Source organism: Lissotriton vulgaris, chromosome 2_1, assembly GCF_964263255.1.
Source record: "Lissotriton vulgaris chromosome 2_1, aLisVul1.2, whole genome shotgun sequence".
Classification (NCBI taxonomy): Eukaryota; Metazoa; Chordata; class Amphibia; order Caudata; family Salamandridae; genus Lissotriton; species Lissotriton vulgaris.
The window spans coordinates 1393185416-1393206116 of record NC_141687.1 but is presented as its reverse complement, the minus strand read 5'-3'; the positions used below and the strand labels follow the sequence as shown (position 1 = coordinate 1393206116).

The 20701-nt window shown below is 44.7% G+C and overlaps 1 pseudogene across 1 annotated transcript in view; it reads left to right on the top strand.

Moving 5' to 3' along the window:
* Nucleotides 1-1711: 1711 nt before the first annotated feature.
* LOC147732626 (nicotinamide N-methyltransferase-like) overlaps nt 1712-20701 on the top strand; it is a 170856-nt pseudogene continuing 151866 nt past the window's right edge. The window contains exon 1 of the transcript XR_015308480.1: nt 1712-1955. The product of XR_015308480.1 is annotated as a nicotinamide N-methyltransferase-like (transcript). The remainder of the gene's footprint in view (nt 1956-20701) is intronic.

Sequence of the window (20701 nt, the reverse complement as noted above, 5' to 3'; positions counted from 1 at the left end):
AGTTAGGATTTTAACTTATAAACTGCAAGTAACAAAAGGATCTCTGACAAAAGCAGTAGCCCACTGACCTATTTACATTATGTGCACTTTGTGATCTGCATGGCGCATGTTCTTTGCAGCCGGTACATTAACCATCTGAGCTACCTTTCAATGAGTCAAAACTTCCACTAGACAAAATTCTGATCTCTCTCTAGGAAGAACATTAATCACCAGAGTCCTCATGACATTTTTATTGTTGCCAAAAATTGCTGGAAGCCAGGAAGGAGGTAGCAAGCGTTTTTAAAACCATAATATACTTGCAAACATGATGCCTTCACCTAAAGTCAGCACCCGGTGCGGTCACACTGGTTACACCGCCCTAGAGCTGGCCCTTCTCAAGGGTCCTGTGAGCTCAGTGACTGTTGTTCTAGGGTGTGCTGCTTCACAGGCCTGCCCGCAAGACTGGAGGTGAACTTCAGTATGGATAGTGATCGACAAGCCTTGAAGGTTAACCTACACGTGTCATGCAAGGGTCCACCTGCTGGTACGAAGACACCAGGACTTCTAAGGTGTTGCGAAGCCTTTTAAGGTCTAGCATGTGATTGTGCTCTCGTAGGAGAGTGGTCTGGTGGGCTGGTTATTAAGGCTGAACCTGGTTCCCAGTTCCAAATTCAGCAGCTCTGACCATAGTGCCACATCCTCTCCCCCACTGAACACTGTACTGCCCCACTGAGAAAAACTCCCACTGTTTTCAACTACAACCCAATTGTTGCCCGCTATAAACACCTGGATGCGCAATTTAAATTACGCACTAGACAAGATCACTATGCGGCCTACAAAAAAAAAAGGAACAACATCCTGGAAGAAGCAAACACTTATAGGGAATGCAAAATTTACCAAACCATGGGAAATGTAAGCAGGAATAACATGGTTACCTTAATGCTTTTACACTCACTATTCAGAAATCAGTGATTGCTTTTGCCTGAAAAGTTAAGGACACAACTACAGGGCCCTGAATGGACCCATTTTAATGGCCATTGCTTATATCCTTACAAAACGTAAGCAGTATGGTAAAAAGACCACATCCCTGGACGCAGAGCCGCAGCACACATTTTGTTTTCCAATTCACACATTTTGGTACCTCCAGGATTGGTGCACTAGTTCCAAGTCCAGGGAAAACAAAGACAAGAAAATAAAAATAGCGCCACACTGGCAAACTCTGTAAAAGTGGTGCTAATGTGTTTCAGTGTGAATAAAATACGTTTGGCCAGTTTGCTACCACTCTGTCTTACTTTATTTAGTTATTTATCTATTTTTCATATTGTTAGCCTTTTATTCCCAATGCTGCACTTTGGAATTAAAATGTCAGAAAAATACTACATTCCCAGCAAAAGCGTCTTTATTTTTTGGATCCATTTCACAGGGAAGCAAATTAATGAAAGTAGAGGAAAGAGAGTGAGAACCCCGTCTTGAAGTCATGGTTTTTATGGTCGTCTGCAGGGGGGGGGCAAGGAGGGTCGCTCCAGGGGGGGGAAAGCGCCCCTCCTTGCCCCCCCCCTGCGGACTGTCTGTCTGTCAACCAATCCGAACCTGTGCTGCCACGATAGCGTAACTCAGGCCAAAAAACTCAACTCTGCAGATTACGCTCTGTCTGTTACATTACTGTACAATGTTTCTCAATAGTTAACTAAACCGGCACTGAGAGTGTTACAGGTTTGAGGCGGAAACGTTAATCGTGCCACGCCCATCCACTGTTTATTTTTTAACCAACAGGCGCGGCCGCAGAGTGCCACATTACCCTTGTAAACAATTCGAGGACAAAATGAATCCAAGTTTTACGGACAAACAAACATATTTAAAACTATTTAATCCAAGAGTATATCTAGAGACGTACTATAGCGACCCAGAAGGAGCTTGTGTCGATGAAAACCACCTATGTCGTGTGCTCAAACAGCTGCATGAAACATTTACTTCCGGTAAGTATACATTTTCCTGGAACCAGTTCCACGGGGAGCTCCGCATTAAATCGTAGTGTTTTCTGGATGCTTATGTTTTTTGTTGTAAAAAAATATACAGGAGCATTTTGTATTAGGGCACTGAGCCGATCTGATTAAAGAGAAATCTCAGTTCAGACCCATAATATGTAGATTCTTTTCAATGATATGTAACATGCATAAACGTACAAGAAGAAGTATTGGCATTGGAAAAACGTTACTGGCTGAACCCGTAAATTGAGGGTCAAAGCGTGTCATCAAAAAGGGGATGGGATAACAGAATGCCAACTTGTACATTTTGTTTTTAAAATTCCAGCCACAAATAAATTGGCAACAAGAAAAAACTTGATAGTAAATCCGTTCTGACTTAATTGGTTCTGAGGGCTGCTTTAAAAAGTATCTTACGGGGTTAAGACACCAGCAGCAGAGAGCTTTGTGTGCCTGATGAATCTAAGGGAATTATAGTAATGGTAAGATGACTATGGTGGAGAGGTCTGCTTTGTTTAGTCACAGTTTTAACTCCTAAAGTATCATAAAGGATTTGATTCACTATGTTGCCGTGCATACCTGTAAGCTCTTTTTAGTTTTTTTTCTTAAACTTCTGGCTGTTTGACTTAGGGATCCGCTATGGTTTATCCTCTTGTTACTTTGCAATTTTGTCGGTGTCACTGATTGCAAAAGATTTTCTAGGAATTTGATCCAAGTGTCAATCGTCAAGCTTTTTTGTGGCTCGAGGGTTATCATCAGGTCTGTCGCCCTCATGGCTATGTGAGGTAATGTGTTATTTGTCCATCGCAATCGCTTCAGGTTTGTTGTGATGTGGACCCAACCGCAGGCGGTACCTCTATGTGCCTTCGTAATGTCTTTGTTAATTCTAGATGTTGACGCGAGTGATCGCTCTCAGTGATGTATATGATCAGAAACGTATTTATTTGCAGTAAGAGTTGCTATTGTGTAGTCTATTGCCGAGCATGAATGAGGGCCATGATATGTGCAGGCCGGTGGTCTATCCTGTGTCATTCTGCCATTTAGTACACACATCCTAGATGTTCAAGATCTTTTGCTAGTTGTTTTCCTCCAGTGTCAGACCAATTTGTGATGGAATAGAATTGCTTTTGTACAGCCCAGATTGCATTTGATGCAGTGATGTTCTCGTCTTCTTCTAGTGTGTGCATTAGTTTGAGTTAAAATCTCCAGCTAGGAATATTTCCCAGGTCGGATGCGCAAACCGGGAGTTCTGCAATAGTTGCAATACGTTTTTAAAATAGTTCTTTTTTGCTCTTTTGTTTCAGGTGTGCATAAAGGTTGATGAAAATAATGGTGCTTACCGCGTGCTGAGATCCCAACTCCATTTTTATTATTTGCATACCCTCTGTGGTGGGTTGCAACTGGACAGAAGAAATGTTTAGTGCTGTAGAAATGTAAACAGCGAGGCCGCCCTTAGGTCTGCCATACTGCTGCATTTGTGTGGCATTTACATAATGGAGGATGTGCCCAGGGACCTCCACTTGAGGTGTTAGCCAGGTTTCTTGGAGGGCAACAATTTCCTAATCATCCAAACTCTCAGGGACCCATTATCCTGCAAGAATCTCTTTGCACCTGCTATGTTCCACAACAGAGTTTAGTTGGGACGATCCATGGTATATTTTGCGTCATTCTGTGTCAAACTCTTTGTCTCCGGGGTCCATGGTATGTTATATTTTATGATTTTTGCAATTGCGAACTGCTACCATCTTTGCCTTTTGCGCCTCATAATACAGAGAAGACTGGGCTCGTGCTTGGATTATTGCTTATGGGGTAGTTTGAGGATAGAAGGGGTAGAGGATAACGTTGTTTCATGGGAATAGTAAGAGATATACCCTAATCTTCGAAGTTCGAGGCCGCTTTTAAGATGGCTGAGACCATTGCATCCGGCTTCCAAATTGCAAAAGTTTTTTCCATTCCATTATTATTTGCCGAGCCGATGAACTCTATTTCCAACAAGTCCGTAGAAGATAGATGCTTTAGATTTGGAATAGCTGCCATTAGGCGCAATATGTTACCTGAGGTAACATATTTGCACATTGTTCCCTGTAGCCTGCGCGGGTGCGCGCGCGCTCAAACTGCATACCCTCAGCGCGCACATACTTTCACAAAGCGCGCACTTCAGTTCTCCTTGTGAGACGAAGTGACCATTTGTGAGCAGACGGGAAAAAAGGTCAGTTTCTTGATGCTGAAGTGGTTTTGCAGCGAGTTTACAAGGTCGGGTGGAGGTGCAGAATGCGTGTGAAAGGCAGAGTTTTTCTCTTGGCTGCACGTGTTTGGCCACAGAGGAGAAAATTCTGAACAGTCAGCTGTTCAACACGCTGCTTGCTCTATTAGTGGGGGGTGGGGGTCCTGTCAGGATTTACCAGCTGCAGATTTCAGAAACTGATGTATTTTTGACAATGACACTGAGAAAACCTAATATATGGAGTGTTTTGTAATGCGCAGGATAAAACTGCCCAACGTTTGGGCTGTATAAAATAGCACAAATTGAAATGAGGATTCTGTCCGTTACCAAAATGTATTCACATTGTTTAAGTAAGCAGCTAGCATTAACCTTTGATGGAGTACATAAATACATTTCTAAAGGCTGAATTGCATGGTGTGAAACTTGAAAATCCCTTCTTGGCCAAATTGTGTGAGCCTAGGCAAATACATTATTTTACTGAGCATCCCTTTCGTTCGTTATCACTTATAAGAAAACCCCAATAAACAGTTGAAAAAAAACCATATGAGAGCATCTTCAAATACTTGAGTTAAGGATGTACGCTGCACAAAAAACTTCTCTTGTGCTTGATTAATTGGCTTATAAAGTTACTCCATTTATAATAAAAATCTAGGTCATGTATTTTGCTTGCACGACAACTGATGTGCCTCTTTGTTCATTTAAAGCATTGTCATCAGGAACGGGCAGGGGTGTTTCTCAGTTCATGTTATAAAAAATCCCACTTTTAATAAATGCTTTTGAAATAAACTGATATGCCATGTTGAGACAGTCCTGTGTGTTAAAAATATACGCTATCTCAAAGAAAACGTATCATATTCTAACGTGATGTTTGTTGCAATATTTAGATGTCAAATATTTTCAGAACTCAGCTTGTGAATGGGATGTTAGAGCCAGAGCCGGCACTTGGTTCAGCTCTCCCTGTTAATCTGTTGGCCTGCAAACCTCTTCTTACTCACCACTTTGCTGTGGGATGCAGCCAGTAGTTAATTTGTGTTCCCTCCCCTTCCATGGCACACAGTGTCAGCTATTTTATGATGTCTCAAGTGTGCTGCCAGCGAAAGGAGAAGTCATACATGTCCCCATTGCTTTAATTGGGATGGATACAATAGAGAGTCTCTAAAAGGGGCATGGCAAACAGAAGTGTAACTGCTACTGTGCCTCTGGGGTTTGTTAAACCTGTAGTGCAATCATCCCCTTACCTGTAAGAAATACATATTCATTGTCTTTAGCTCATTAAGGTGTTTTGTATCTCCATCACACACTTTTGCATATATTCACAGTTACAATAGTACCATTGCTTTGTGCGCTCTGCAGAGGGACTAAGAATGTGATACACAGTAATTTGAACAACATTTGGACCCATTGACAGGCATTGCGCGAATTCCACATCACCGTTCCAGATTAATGTCACCAGGAAACTACTTTAACTTCAGTAAAATACAATAATGCCACAACCTTCTGAGTCCTGTCCTTTTTTAAACCTGGGGTGTAGGTGCCCCTAGCGTAAACTATTCATGTCAGATCTGCATGTATCTACATTGCACAACTGTCACAAGTTCCTATTAAAGGTAGCTGTATATGTGAAATGCCCCTGTTTTTGCTGTTTTTGCAATAAAAGTTTGGAGTGGTGATAGCCACAGATTTATATAACTGAGTACAACACTCCCATGTATGATCATTGCCTTGGTGCACATAGACTTGTCAGCAGTGCACAGCGCTCTTACACTGCCGCACACTGAGGAAAGAAATTAGAGGGAACATTCGTTACCTCTATTTAACCACTTCGATGCTGATGACGAGCTCAGCTCGTCATCAGGCTTACCAGCCGTGTGCTGATGACGAGCTGAGCTCATCATGTAACGCGGTAATTTAAAAAATGCCGCACACAGCGGGAAAAGCCGCCGCATCGATGCGGTTAAATATTCTTGTGGTATTTGTGAAGAGTAGTGTGGTGTTTAACCTCTTAAGTGCTTCGAACGTTGGGCGGCCGACGGCACCACTACCCCAGGAGTGCTGCCGTCGGCCATTGAACGTTCGAACCTCATAGCTGCAATGGAACATCCAGCACTGGAGCTGGACGTTCCATAGCCGTTATGAGGTTAAAGGATCCTATTGTTTGTGTTTAGTTTATGCTCATCATTTCTTTTTGAATGAAATGTGGATGCTGGTCTAGGGCTTTGGTTTCTTAACTGCCCTTCCGGTTAATTGCTGCTCATTTTTTTGCATTGCGATTTATTTTTATCTGTATTTGGTCTCTCTGCTCTCTATCAGGTTCCTGGCCACTCTGTGAGATCACTTCCCTGTCTGCTCTGTAGCGAATATTTTCTCCGGTATGAGTTTGTGTAGCAGTTCCTTGATTTATAGGGGAACAACCATTTTCTCTTGTGCTGATGGTCATTATAGGCTGGAAGATTGTGGTTCTTTTGCGATTTTGAGCTCTGCTCGATCTGGACTTATTTTCTTCTATTTGAGTTGTGTTTAACAAAAGACCACTACTCACGGGGCTCCGACTGGCCGTCACTGTGCTATTTAGCCCTGGCGATTCACTTCACAGTGAGTCTGACAGTTTGAGGTGACCCCAGTTGATCTTTGCAACTCGCTTCACCTTCCTCTTTAAGATCTTGCTTCTGCTTGGTAGTTGCCAGTGACCGGACTTTGCCTCTTTAAAGTTGATGAGTGGGTAGATATAATTTACCTGTTGATTTGGCACTTTGTTATTTTGGAGGTGCGTTCTAGCTTTCCTGGTGCGTTTCTTCTGTCTTTTCGTTAGAGGGGAGGGTGGGTGTTTATTTGGTCGACCCAGGATGTTGTTCGTTGGTCCACTTGAGTTCAGCAGGCATCATTCTGAGTGGCAGGTAGTAATGGAGTAACTTCGTCACTTTTATCCATAGCGTTGGTCCTTATTCTGGTTGCTGTAACGATTTTCTGTTGGGTGTTTGACGGGGCGGGGAGTTATAGAGCACTTCCCCCACTCTGTGACTCTTTCTAGGCTGCACTTTGTGATGCTGGAGGGTGGCCTGACTGCTTACTTGCACTCTCGAAGGATGCTTGTTAGCATGGCTGGTAGTTCACTTCGTTTTTCCAGTATTGGGCAACATGCACAGTTGAGTGCTTGAGCCGGTGTAGGTGTTTTGTTTTTATTAGTAGATATTGCCCTATCATTGAGTCAATTTTGGTGTTTTACCGGAGATGTAATCTGCTTTGACATTCATTAGATTGATCTGACTGCACATTAAGGGCGCTAATTGAGGTTTGTAATGCTTTTACTAAAGAAGTGTGCAGATTTGAAAAAACTTCGTTTTTTTCAGGTTCCTGGTTACGCTCCATTGAGTGATTAGTAATATTGGGAAACCCCTGCTAGTTACGTTCTACTCTGCAGCCAAATGAGTTGTGCTTTCTATTTTTGTGTCCTGTTTTTTCCGTGTAGGATCGCTGATCCCTGGTGACTTTGTTTTTCTTATTGACATTGTTTGCTGAGTGAGAGGTCTCATTACTTGACTGCTCAGGTGAATATTTCTATTATTGATATTTCTATTATTGTTTGCTGTTGGTCTATAAATCGAGATGTCTTCTTTTTCCTTGATTGAACCGCTGTTGGGCTCTTATCAATTTGACACATTTCTTGTGCTGCGGTGGTCTTTTTTAGCCATTGAGAACAGGGACTTACTTGCTTTGTCTAGTTTCTGCTCTTCATTACTGTGCTAAATGTTGTTTATTTTTGTGGTATTATTATTTATTGAGTTTGTTGTCACAGCTTTTACCCACTCCCACAAACTTAATATTTCCTATGTGGTTTGTTGCATTTCTGATCAGGGAGTTGGCGAGTTACAAAGTTGTTCAGGGGGTTTGGAGGTGGTTCCTAATGCCTGCAGTATTGGCCTTATTGTTCAGTATTGATTGAGACTCGGAGGCTGTTGTCTTGGGGTGGAATGACCACTAGGCTTTTCTGTGTCTCAGTTAGTGTCCATCGTATTGTCTATTCTTGTGTCCATCCTAGACATGGGATGCGCTTCTGTGCTCGGGCGAACTTGTGCTTGTATGGTTTGCACCTTATTTCTCCGGCAGTTTGGTTTCACAACCTCTTGTTCCATGGCTTCTGTCACTGAAATACTTGTTGAGGCTGCATTCTTAGGATGCACTTCAGTGCTCGAGTGAAGTTACACTTGAAATATTTGCACCTTGTTGCTCCAGCAGTTCGGTTTTATGACCTGTTCGGTTCCTACTATTCCTTGGAGAGCTTCTTTGCACCCGCTACTGTTTGGAGCAGTATTCATTGTTGTTACTATTGCCTTGTGTACTTCCTTGTCTTTTTTGTCTTCGTTCTGCGTAGCAACTAGTTTATACAGCGTCAGAGGTTTGAGAAGTATATTGACTTTAGTAGGTGTGGAGTATATGACTGCGGTGGGGTTCTTTAGAAAAGTAAATTCCCTAGTTTAATTAATTGATCCAAAGATTGAATACTTTTGTGATTTTAGCATCGCTCCTAGGTTCCGTGGTGATTTTGGTGAGCAACCTGAGAGGGGTTTTAGTTTTGACTTAAGATTTCGATTTGTTGGTTGAGGTGGTTGCTTTCTTGTCCTGCCTGATCTCATTGTCCTACATTGTTGATAATGACCCGGTAGGGCTGGCCTGGGTTGGTCTTTTTCTACAGTGATGTTTGTCACAATAGATTTTGCTGCTATGGCTACATTGCTGTTATGCCTCCGGCAAGTTTATGATGCATGCAATAGATGCACCAGAGCGTGAGCACCTGGGCTGCAGAGGAGGGTAGAGGGTATTTTACCCATACTGATTCTAACAAAATGTCAATCATGAGCCTGTGGCACTCTCTGACGTTGGGTGCTAAATTGTCACGCTTTTGCTGGGAGAGGTATTAGTGGACTTGGGGTGCACTGGGGTGTGTCGTGACAGTGGGAGGGAAATGCTATTGAGCAGGGCACTCTCAACGGGGCAGCAAACTGCACCCAAACTGGCAGGGCCGCTTCTGCCACCACGCCTGGGCTCAAACTCTGCCGCTGCTTGCTAGTTGCAGCCGCGCTCACAGCCCTCTCTCCCTGCCACCGTCTATACCACTTGCGCCTTACCGCTCTTAGTTCGTTGTAGCTGGGGCTGTTGCTGTCTCGTGGCGTCCTTGTTGTTGAAACACTGCCGTGCTCACCAACACACTCCCATGCCTGTGGCCAATCGCAATGCCTGCAACGCCTGCACTTTGCCCTCGGTGATGGAGTCGGAGAGAGAGAAGGTGGCAGGGAGCGAGCATTTGGCGGTCCCTCCTGCTGCTGCGGGGGGCAAGCAGCTTCTGCTCCTTATCTCTCTTTCACCCCGTCCTGGTTGGCCCCCCTCTGGGCACTTGGGAAAGTGAGAGGAAAGTGAGCGGCAAGAGAGCAGGACAACGAGTGGTGAGGATGAGACACCCTGGGGGCCTAGATCCGGGGTCCTGGAGCAGCAGCACAGCACTCTACACTACCCCCACCGCTATTGCTACTGCTCTGCTCTTCGATTCCGCGAGTCGTCGTTTCTGCGTCTCTCAAACCATCAGCCTCTCTTCCCTCTTTCTGTACCCCTCTTGCCTCTTTTAGCACTTCTCTTACGACTGTCTGCACCCCTGTTCCCTGTTTCTGCAACTTTCTTGCCTCTTTCTGCAGTTATCTTGCCTGTTTATGACCCTCACTTGCCTCTTTCTGTACCTCTCTTGCCTCTTTGTGCTCCTCTCCTGCCACTTTTTGTACCTCACTTGCCTATTTCTGCACTTCTCTTACTTTTTCTGCACATCTCTAGCTTCTTTCTGCAACTCTTGCTTCTTTCTGCACATCTCTTGCCTCTTTCTGCACCTCTCTTGCCTCTTTCTGCATGTCTCTTGCTTCTTTCTGTAGCCCTCTTGCCTCTTTCTGTACATCTTTTACTCCTTTCTGCACTTCTCTTACTTCTTTCTGCTCTTCACTTGCTTCTTTCTGCACCCCTCTTGCCTCTTTCTGTACCCCTCTTCCTGCACCTTTCTTGCCTCTTTCCGCTTCTATCTTGCCTCTTTCTGCATTTCTCTTGCCTCTTTCTGCACTTCTCTTGCCTCTTTTAGCATGTTTTCTGCTCTTGTTGCAGCTCTCTTGTTTTGTTTCTGCACTTCTCTGCTTCTTTATGAACATCTCTCTCCTCTTTTTGTGTACTCAAATGGCAAGTGGAATGTGGAGAGTAGGTTCTGCTTTCCTATGGTCACCCCAATTTTTGCTTTTTGCTTCACTGGTTTTCGACTTAATGTGGCTGTGGGCCTGCTAATCAGACCCACAGCCTGCTGTTCTCTCTCTAAATTCACATCCATGTACTTTAGGTACATACCCAATTGGATATTGGGTCACCTTATCAGCCCCTGTACAGTGTACTATAGGTACATGGGGCATAGGTGTATCCAAGGCCTACCAGGGGCTGCAGCATATCTTTTGCCACCCCTGGCTGGCTATCCAAACTGACACAACTGGCTGATCACTCAGCTGGGGCAAGGTTGTGTAATCACCCCTTAGATATGGTATACCTATATCTAAACCTATATCTGGACACATATACACCTATAAGTCACTCCTATGGCAGGCCTTATCAATCCTGGAGGCAGAGTGCTTGGTTTTATGTGAGATGGTGCTCTAGCATGAGCTGAGCCTGTCTGCAGCTGTCGGGACCAACTCCCTTAGCTGTTCCGGGATATTGCCATACCATATACTCTTAAGTGCATTATAATCCTCGCAGTTACTTGCTAACTTTGGTTTGGCTTTATCAAAACATGTTGTGTAAGGTGTCATACGCTTTGGAATACTACCCCCTCGCCAGTCCTGGCGAAGAGGTAGCATTCCACCCTTCTAGAGGGAGAAGACATGTTACTCTGCTTAAACGCAGTTAAATCTAACCAGAGCCCCAGCATCACAAAATGGATGCTGCTGCCACAGACACAAGTCTGGCCTCCTGCTGCTGACCGAAACTCCGGCAGGGGAGGCCTGGACAAATGGTATCCTGTCACAGGGAGGTGTTACACCACCCCAGACAGGAGATAGTGGATTGTAGCAGGGAGGGTTGAATGAAACTAGACACTGCCTTTGGCGCACAAGGCGTCCCATGCATAGCCCAGTTCAAACCAGTGCTGGATCACTGCAGCCCCAGCTCTGGCGCGAAACTGGACAAAGGGGAAGGGGTGTAACCACCCCCTTCCCCGGTTCCACCCATAGGAGGGACCTAGCATGTGATCCAGCCCCTTGATTTGGAATAAAGGTAGGAGCTGTGCCAATGCAATTTAGATCATCCTGACTGAAACTTTGAAACATACATCTGGACCCTTCGACATCCTACTCAACTTAGAAGACTGAAGAATCTCCCTTGTGGTCAAGGAGTGGCCACCCTATGCAAACAGGCACCATCAGCGCGATGAGACTTTCTTTGCCGTTGCTCCCGCCGGAGCTCAAACAACAGAGACTGACAAGACCTGGACTCCCAGACTTGCAACAGCCCGATCCACAGTCCTAGCAAAGCTTAGACCTGTGGAGGCAACGTGAGACGTGGGACCGGCCCTCTTGAAAAGTCAACGAAGTGCTTCCCGTGCAGCTCCTGACGTCCCCTCAAAGCTGTGCATTGGGGTTTGAGAAGCCCCAGCCCCGAGCAGCTTTTGCACCAAAGATCTCCTCTCCACACTCGCTGAGTGCTGCGTTGGGCCCTTTTGCATTTTCCTGCTTGACGCATTGTCCGGTCGCTTGCCCGTTGGCTAGTGGCCTCTGTGACGACAAAACATTGAAACTATACTGCTGGTCTAGTTGCTCCAGACTGGCCCCAGCTCCCCTGAAAAGGAGCCATCGATCTGACCTTCCCGGTCCGATCAAGAAGACATCTTCGAATCCTGAGTGGGTTGCCTTTGCCAAGGCTTGGTGACTCCAAATCGAGTACCGACACCGCCGACAGCAAGAGCCTTCGTGGTACAACTCGTGTTCACCAGCTGGTCATCCTCGATCCTTCCTGGTCTACGTGGCAGCGGAGACAAACACCTGATATCACCTGATTGCAACCCGACATCGCATGGTTCCTTCCTGGTTCCTCGCTGGTCACTGGCTAGTGACCTGAACTCTGTCCCCTCAGCTTTCAGGTACTCTACATCTTCGATCCACCCTTGGATCCAACTGGACTTTTCTCTCCTGGCCGCCTGCAACATCTTCATTTACAGGCTCCATAGAACTCCACTACGAAACCCGACACACTTTGGCAGCTATGCACCCGCTTCCTGTGGGTGAGGTAACGAGCTAACTCCGGTGCTTCCATAGGGAATTACACCTCTAGTGTCCTAGTTTAAAGTGGATAAGTTCTAGTCCAGTCGGAAGTCTCCGAAACCTATAACTTTCTGATTTTTACGCACCATTGACCTGTATCGTAAACGCGGTTGCCTATAGACTCTGCACCCGTATCCTGTGAGCCTCTCCTGACCTAACCTTCATTAGTCCAGTGTAGGCCCAGCGATTCCCAAGGCCCTAGGCCTGTTTATTGTTCGTGACGTGGTACTTATACCACTTTCTTAATATATGGTTTGAGTGGCCACCCGGCCTATCCATAATTGTGCAGCTTATTGTATGTTATACTGTGTTCTTTGTTTAACGCTTGTGCTCCTGTGCTCATAAAGAGTTAAGGGGATTATTCTAGAAATAAATACATATATTTTATAATATATAACTTGTGTGGTGTCCTTTCATTTGGTATTAAAAAGGATTGCATATGGTAAAACAGCTGGCTTCATATGCCCTCTTGAGTTTAGCCTAAGACTGCTTTGTCCATGCTACTATTAGGATAGCTGGTCTATAAGGTTGACTTACAACCAATCACCATAAGGGTCGTTTGGACTGGTACTCACTAGAATTAGTGGTCATCATGTTGTTTTACCAATTGTAATCTTGGACAATATCATTTGAAAGATCACATCAAGTACATAGGTACATATAAACAAAGCTTAGCATACTTAAGTTCAACTGAACTTAGTGGTTGTAGACTAAAGGGCTTAGCACACCCTGACTACAACCTCTAGAGAGGTTCCAGTAGGAAAACAAATAGTGTAGGTAAGTGCACCACTTACCCCTCACTAGTCATGCCTGGCACAGGTGAACCCTCCAGTCCTCTACCTGTGGGTGACTCTCACAAAGCACCATCCAGTTATGAAAAACTCAGCCACAAGGACTTTAGTGCCCTATGCACTTCAAGGGGGCTGAAAAGGGGTCACACCCCCACCATCCCTATCCTCATAGCAATCCTAGAGAAAGCTGATCTTGAGAAGGCATCTGCTTCAGGTCCTTCAAATAAGATAGGAGAGGGAAACCCACCTGATGATACTGATGTCACAGAAGTTGATCCTGAATAGGTAGATGAGGATGAGGATGGAAATGAGTCAGATGATCAGGGGGCGGGGATGGCCAAGTACAAGTTAGAATACTGAACCAGGCCAACTTAAGCCTACATGGGAATGGAGAAGGTGTCTACCTTTCCAGGCCCAATTGTAGACTTAACCCTGGCAATAGAAGGGTTAGATCTCCTTCCAGGGAATCTAACCAGTCTAATGCCTCTAGGGGATATCAAAGGGGAATGACTTATCCCCCCAGAGAAAGGAACATGAGGCTAGGATGAGAGCTGTCCAACTCCAGATAGAGAAGGAAGAGATAGCCCTGGCTCAAGCTAAACCTGCTTTGGCAAGGGAGCAAAAGTTAAGTAGATTAGATTCCACTGGTGGCAGTAACATTATCCCCAAGGATAAAGACAGGTCCTATGACAGTAGACACCTGAGTAAGATCGTGCCCCTCTACAGAGATGGGGATGACATCCACAAATGGATAATTGCTCTTGAGAGAGCCTGCATGGTACAGCAGGTTCCTCTGGACCAGTAGGCTGCAATCTTGCGGCTCTCCTTTTCAGAAAAAGGGAGAGATAAGCTCCTCACTGTTAGACCTGAGGAGGCTAAAAACTACTCTGTCCTGAAGAGTGCTCTGATTGAAGAGTTTGGCCTAACCACTGAGCAATACAGGATGTTGTTCAGAGATACCCAAAAGACTCAGACTCAGGACTGGACTGACTTTGTTGATTGTGCCACTAAGGCTCTGGAAGGTTGGTTGCTGGGAAGTAAAGTTTCAGACTATACAGGATTGTACAATCTAATAATGAGAGAGCAGATCCTTAATATTTGCCAGAACCAGTTGTTGCATCAGCACCTGATTGACTCAGATCTGACCTCTCCCCAAGAATTGGGAAAGAAGGCAGACAAATGGGTCAGAACCAGGGTTAAGCAGAAGCCTTAGAACCAAGGTGGTGATCAAAAGAAGGCGGACCAGAAGGGTGGAGATCAGAAACAAAAAGACCAGAAGTTTTCTTCAGGCCTCCAAAATAATACTAAGGAGGGGGGGGTCCCAAAATGGAAAAAAGAAGAAGAATGATGGCCCAAAGAAACCTTGGTGTAATTACTGTAAGTCAGTTTCTCACTGGTTTAGTGAGTGCACTAAGAAAGGTGGAGCCCCTGCCACTGCAGTCCCTAAGGCAACTGCACCCCCTAGTACAGTCAGCAGTGGTGGTCCCCAAACTAAACCTATAGTGGGTTTAACCATGGGTACTGAGATGGAGCCTGGCCTAGTCAGAGTTCCTACTCAGGCAGTCTTGATCTGTGAGGGGGACATTGATATGTCCTTTACTATGAGTCCCAGTACTCTGGGCAAGTACAGGCAGACGCCTTTGATTAATGGTAAAGTGGCTCAGGCCTACAGGGACACATGTGCCAGGGTCACAATGGTGACACCTAACTTTGTGGACCCTGACCAATTTATACTGGGTGATAATTACCTGGTGACCAATGCTAGCAATGTCACTACTCCCCATAGTGTGGCAGTTGTTAACTTCTCCTGGGGAGGGGTAAATGGCCTCAAGAGAGTTGTGGTAAGTGCAGACCTCCCAGTTGGCTGTCTTTTGGGCGATGATCTAGAGGATTCAATGTGGTCAGAAGTGGAGTACAGGACTCATGCAGAGATGCTAGGTATTTCAGCACATGTCCTTGCTGTGACCAGGTCATGATATTCCTTTAGCAGGACACTTAGGCCAGAACAAGACTTGGGACAGACTTGTCCCTCACTTTCACTGGCCTCACATGTCAGAAGATACCAAGGAGTTTTGTCGCTCCTGTGTCACCTGCCAAGCCAGTGGCAAATCAGGTGGTACCACAAAGGCCCCCCTCATATCACTACCTGTGGTGGGGGTACCCTTTGAAAGAGTGGGGATAGACATTGTTGGACCAATGGACCCCCAAACAGCATCTGGGTACAGATTTCTACTGGTGGTAGTGGATCATGCCACCAGGTATCCAGAGGCAATTCCCTTGAGGACCACAACAGCTCCTGTTGTGGCAAGGGCCCTACTTGGAGTATTCTCCAGAGTGGGCTTTCCAAAGGAGGTTCTTTCAGACAGAGGTACCAACTTCATGTCTGGATATCTAAAAGCAATGTGGAAGGAGTGTGGTGTTAACTACAAATTCACTACACCCTACCATCCACCGTGCAATGGGCTTGTTGAAAGATTCAACAAGACCCTAAAAGGGATGATAAAAGGGTTACCTGAAAAGCTCAGGCGAAGATGGGACATCCTTTTACCCTGCCTTCTCTTTGCTTACAGAGAGGTCCCACAAAAGGGGGTTGGCTACAGCCCTTTTGAGATTTTGTTTGGACATCCTGTAAGGGGTCCCTTGTGTCTTGTGAAGGAAGGATGGGAGTTACCTCTCAAAACGCCTAAACTTGACATAGTGGACTATGTACTTGGTGTCCGCTCCAGGATGGCTGAATACATGGAGAAAGCATCCAAAAACCTTGAGGCTAGCCAAGAACTCCAAAACGCTTGGCATGACATAAAGGCTGTGCTGGCTGAGTACCAGCCAGGACAGAAGGTGTGGGTGTTGGAGCCAGTGGCCCCAGCAGCTCTCCAAGACAAATGGTCTGGACCCCACACCATCATTGAGAAAAAGGGAGAGGTCACCTACTTGGTGGACCTTGGCACCCCTAGGAGCCCCCACAGGGTGCTCCATGTAAACAGATTGAAAACATTTGTTGACAGGGAAGACATGGGTTTGCTCATGGCTACAGATGGGGAGCAAGAGGAAGAGAGTGACCCTCTCCCAGACTTGTTATCCCTTAACCCTGATGATGGTTCAGTTGATGGTGTAGCCTTAGATGGCAGCCTCACTGACCAGCAGCAACAGGACTGCAGACAAGTTCTACAGTCTTTCAGACACATGTTTTCACTAACACCCAGGCAAACTAACTGGTACACCCATGAGGTGGACACTGGTGACAGTCTGCCTGTGAAGAGTAAAATCTACAGGCAACCTGACCATGTCAGGGATTGTATAAAAGCTGAGGTGCAGAAGATGCTTGAACTTGGAGTAATTGAGCCATCAGAGATCCCCATGGGCCAGCCCAGTAGTCCTTGTGCCAAAACCTCATACCAAAGACGGAAAGAGAGAAATTAGGTTCTGTGTGGACTATAGAGGCCTCAATGCTGTCACTAGGACAGGTGCTCATCCTATTCCAAGGGCAGATGAGCTCATAGATAAATTGGCTTCTGCCAAGTTTCTGAACACATTTGATCTGACAGCTGGCTATTGGCAAATCAGGTTAGCTGAGGAGTCAAATGGCCAAAACAGTATTCTCAACCCCCAGTGGACATTATCAGTTTGTGGTAATGCCCTTTGGTTTGAAGAATGCACCTGCCACTTTCCAAAGGTTGGTGAATCAAGTCCTTACTGGGTTGGATGACTTTTGTGCAGAATATCTAGATGATATTGCTGTCTTCAGCTCCACCTGGAAGGATCACCTGATCCACCTGAAGAAAGTTCTGGAGACCCTGCAAAAGGCAGGCCTGACTATAAAGGCTACCAAGTGCCAGATAGGGCAGAGCAAGGTTGTGTACCTGGGCCACCTGGTAGGTGGGGGTCAGGTTCAACCACTGGAGAGTAAGATCCAGACCATACAGGACTGGGCTCCTCCAACCACCCAGACACAGGTCAGAGCTTTCTTGGGCCTGACTGGGTATTACAGGAAATTTGTAAAGAACTATGGGCCATTGTGACACCATTAAATGATCTGACATCCAAGAAGATGCCAAAGAAGGTTCAGTGGACAGTTAGCTGTCAAAAAGCATTTGATGACCTGAAGAAGGCCATGTGCTCTGCACCTATCCTAAAGAGTCCTGACTACTCCAAAGAGTTCATTGTCCAAACAGATGCTTCTGAGTTGGGGGTGGGGGCTGTGCTTTCACAACTTAAGACCAGCCCCTTGCTTTCATTAGCAGAAGGCTGACCCCTAGAGAGAAACGTTGGTCAGCCATTGAGAAGGAGGCCTTTGCTGTGGTTTGGGCCCTGAAGAAGTTGAGACCATACTTGTTTGGCACTCACTTCAGAATTCAGACAGATCATAAGCCCCTCTTGTGGCAAAATCAGATGAAGGGTGAAAATCCCAAACTCCTCAGGTGGTCCATTTCCCTACAGGGGATGGACTTTACAGTGGAACACAGACCAGGGACTGACCATGGTAATGCAGATGGTCTCTCCAGGTATTTCCACTTAGAGCATGAAGACTTATCTGGTCAAGGTTAAGTTTAATGTCCCTGCGTTTGGGGGGGGGGGGGGGTATGTAGGAGAGTAGGGTCTGCTTTCCTATGGTCACCCCAATTTTTGCTTTTTGCTTCACTGGTTTTTGACTTAATGTGGCTGTGGGCCTGCAAATCAGACCCACAGCCTGCTGTTCTCTCTCTCAATTCACATCCATGTACTTTAGGTACATATCCAATTGGATATTGGGTCACCTTATCAGCCCCTGTACAGTGTACTATAGGTACCCAGGGCATCGGTGTATCCAAGGCCTACCAGGGGCTGCAGCATATCTTTTGCCACCCCTGTGTAACAAATAAAGTCCTTAAATCCAGTAAGTATAAATAGGTATGATTTATTGTAGATTAGTCCAAGTTAAGTTAACAATAAAATGATCTATAGATGTAATAATAAAACTCCACCAGGAGCAGTTCTTCTGTCGCTCAGCCTGCCTGCCATCAACTGCCTCTCCACAGATCAGTCAGGTACCAAACATTCTAAGGTGTCATCAAACATTCTACAAGATACAGTGGCTAGGCAATGGGGAAATCCAAGCAAGGGAAATGCGAGACATAAGCAAGATGTAACACATCCCCCTTCCTTAGAAAACAACAAACTGAAGTTAAGAAAATATATATACAAATAAAAAAAAAACAACGCTATATGAAAGGAACACATTACATTGCATTCTTAAATGTATGACAGTTGAAATATAATAACAATTGCATTTTTTCAAATCTGATCACAATTGCAATAAGATAACAATTGCATTTTCCAAATATGATCACAATTGCAATAGGATAACAATTACATCTCAAATATAATGACCCCATCCCCCTCCCTGGGGAAAAATTAAACAGATGTTCCTATAATCCACAACTTGGACACACAGGTCCCTAAACTTATAAAAATAAATTGGGGTACACAGCTCCCACAACTTCCATATCAAAAATAAATACAATATGAACTCCTCTAAAACATTAGAGCACTTGCGTGGTTCATATCAGCCAAATAGAGTAACTTGCGGCTCTTCACAACATTAAACAATTGAACTCCTCAGAGTACATATCAAGAAAATTGAGCAACCTACGGCTCTTCACAACATTAAACCATTGAACTCCTCAGAGTACATATCAAGAAAATTGAGCAACCTACGGCTCTTCACAACATTAAACAATTGAACTCCTCAGAGTTCATATCAAGAAAGTGAGCGCCTCAAAATGAGCACCGAAGTGGCTCCCTCAAAAGTACACATTCAAAATGTCCAAATACAGGAAACTTAATCATAAGAAAATTAAAATAGAAATGAACACCTCAAAAACTATTTGAGCACAACCGTGGTTCAAACAAGTATAACAATATCAACACTTTAGCAAGTATCATGAGAAATAAACAAATTGAGCACCTCAACAAAAGTTGAGCATACAAGTGGCTCAAAGCAAATAAAGTAAACCAACACGAATTGAGCGCCCCAACAAAAGTTGAACACATAAGTGGCTCAATCCAATAAAAATAAACCAACACGAATTGAGCGCCCCAACAAAAGTTGAGCACGTAAGTGGCTCAATCCAATATAAGTAAACCAACACAACACCATGCATACAAAAAAAATAGAGAAACGTAAAAGTAAACATAGACATCACCACTACTGTGAATAATGTTATTAACAATAGAATAGACAAGTTGATAAATATGAATAGTAAAGCATATAGAATATTTTCCAAAAATAATGAATTAAAACAACAAAAGTAGTCACCGTACTCTGAATGTTGAAATGACAGCAAAGTATCCCTGTGAATTAGACTGTAGATAATGACATCAAGTTCTTGTCAACGCAGATTGTGGTTAATGAAACAGAGTACCAAAATGGCACTTTCCAGCAGAGAAAACCACAAATGTCATTTCGGTGAATCCAGGCGAGAAGAATTCAACAGTACACATGTACTTCACTAAAATACAGATTACCCGTTGCTTTCTTCGTTAATGACAAAAGTTCATGACTTCAATTGAAAGCTTCCCCAAGCTGACGGAAATTCATGCGTGTGAGTTGTCCATTGTCCTTCATACAATTACATATTAGCGGTTTAAAAGATTGGCCAGAGTACCACAAGTAAATGTACAGTGTTAATTAAACTCACCCAGGACTTCGTTCTGCCACGAGACAGAGAGTCAGAAACAGCGAAGTCCTCCTGCCAAAATAAACGCGGATTACCGCTTTACTGGAAACAGCCATGACTGAAATAAAATAAAGTTGCCGATGACACCATAACGCTACGTTGCGTCGCGTACGTCTCTTTGCGCACGCAACCTTGATGACATCAGCGGCTCCATGGACGGAGAGAAGACGAAAATGCTCAGCGTTGTCAAGGAGACGACCACGCTCAGAAACCGTTGTGAGCGTTCGAGCCATTGCTCACGTAAGTCGTTGTTGTTCTTGTTTAAAAATCGCAATAAAAATTGAAAAGAAAGAAATGTGCCAAAATGTGCACAGGGCCTTAGAGCAGTAAACGGGTTTGAAACACTTGAAAATCCCACCCTCGTCGCCAATTTGTAACAAATAAAGTCCTTAAATCCAGTAAGTATAAATAGGTATGATTTATTGTAGATTAGTCCAAGTTAAGTTAACAATAAAATGATCTATAGATGTAATAATAAAACCCCACCAGGAGCAGTTCTTCTGTCGCTCAGTCTGCTTGCCATCAACTGCCTCTCCACAGATCAGTCAGGTACCAAACATTCTAAGGTGTCATCAAACATTCTACAAGATACTGTGGCTAGGCAATGGGAAATCCAAGCAAGGGAAATGCGAGACATAAGCAAGATGTAACACCCTGGCTGGCTACCCAAACTGGCACA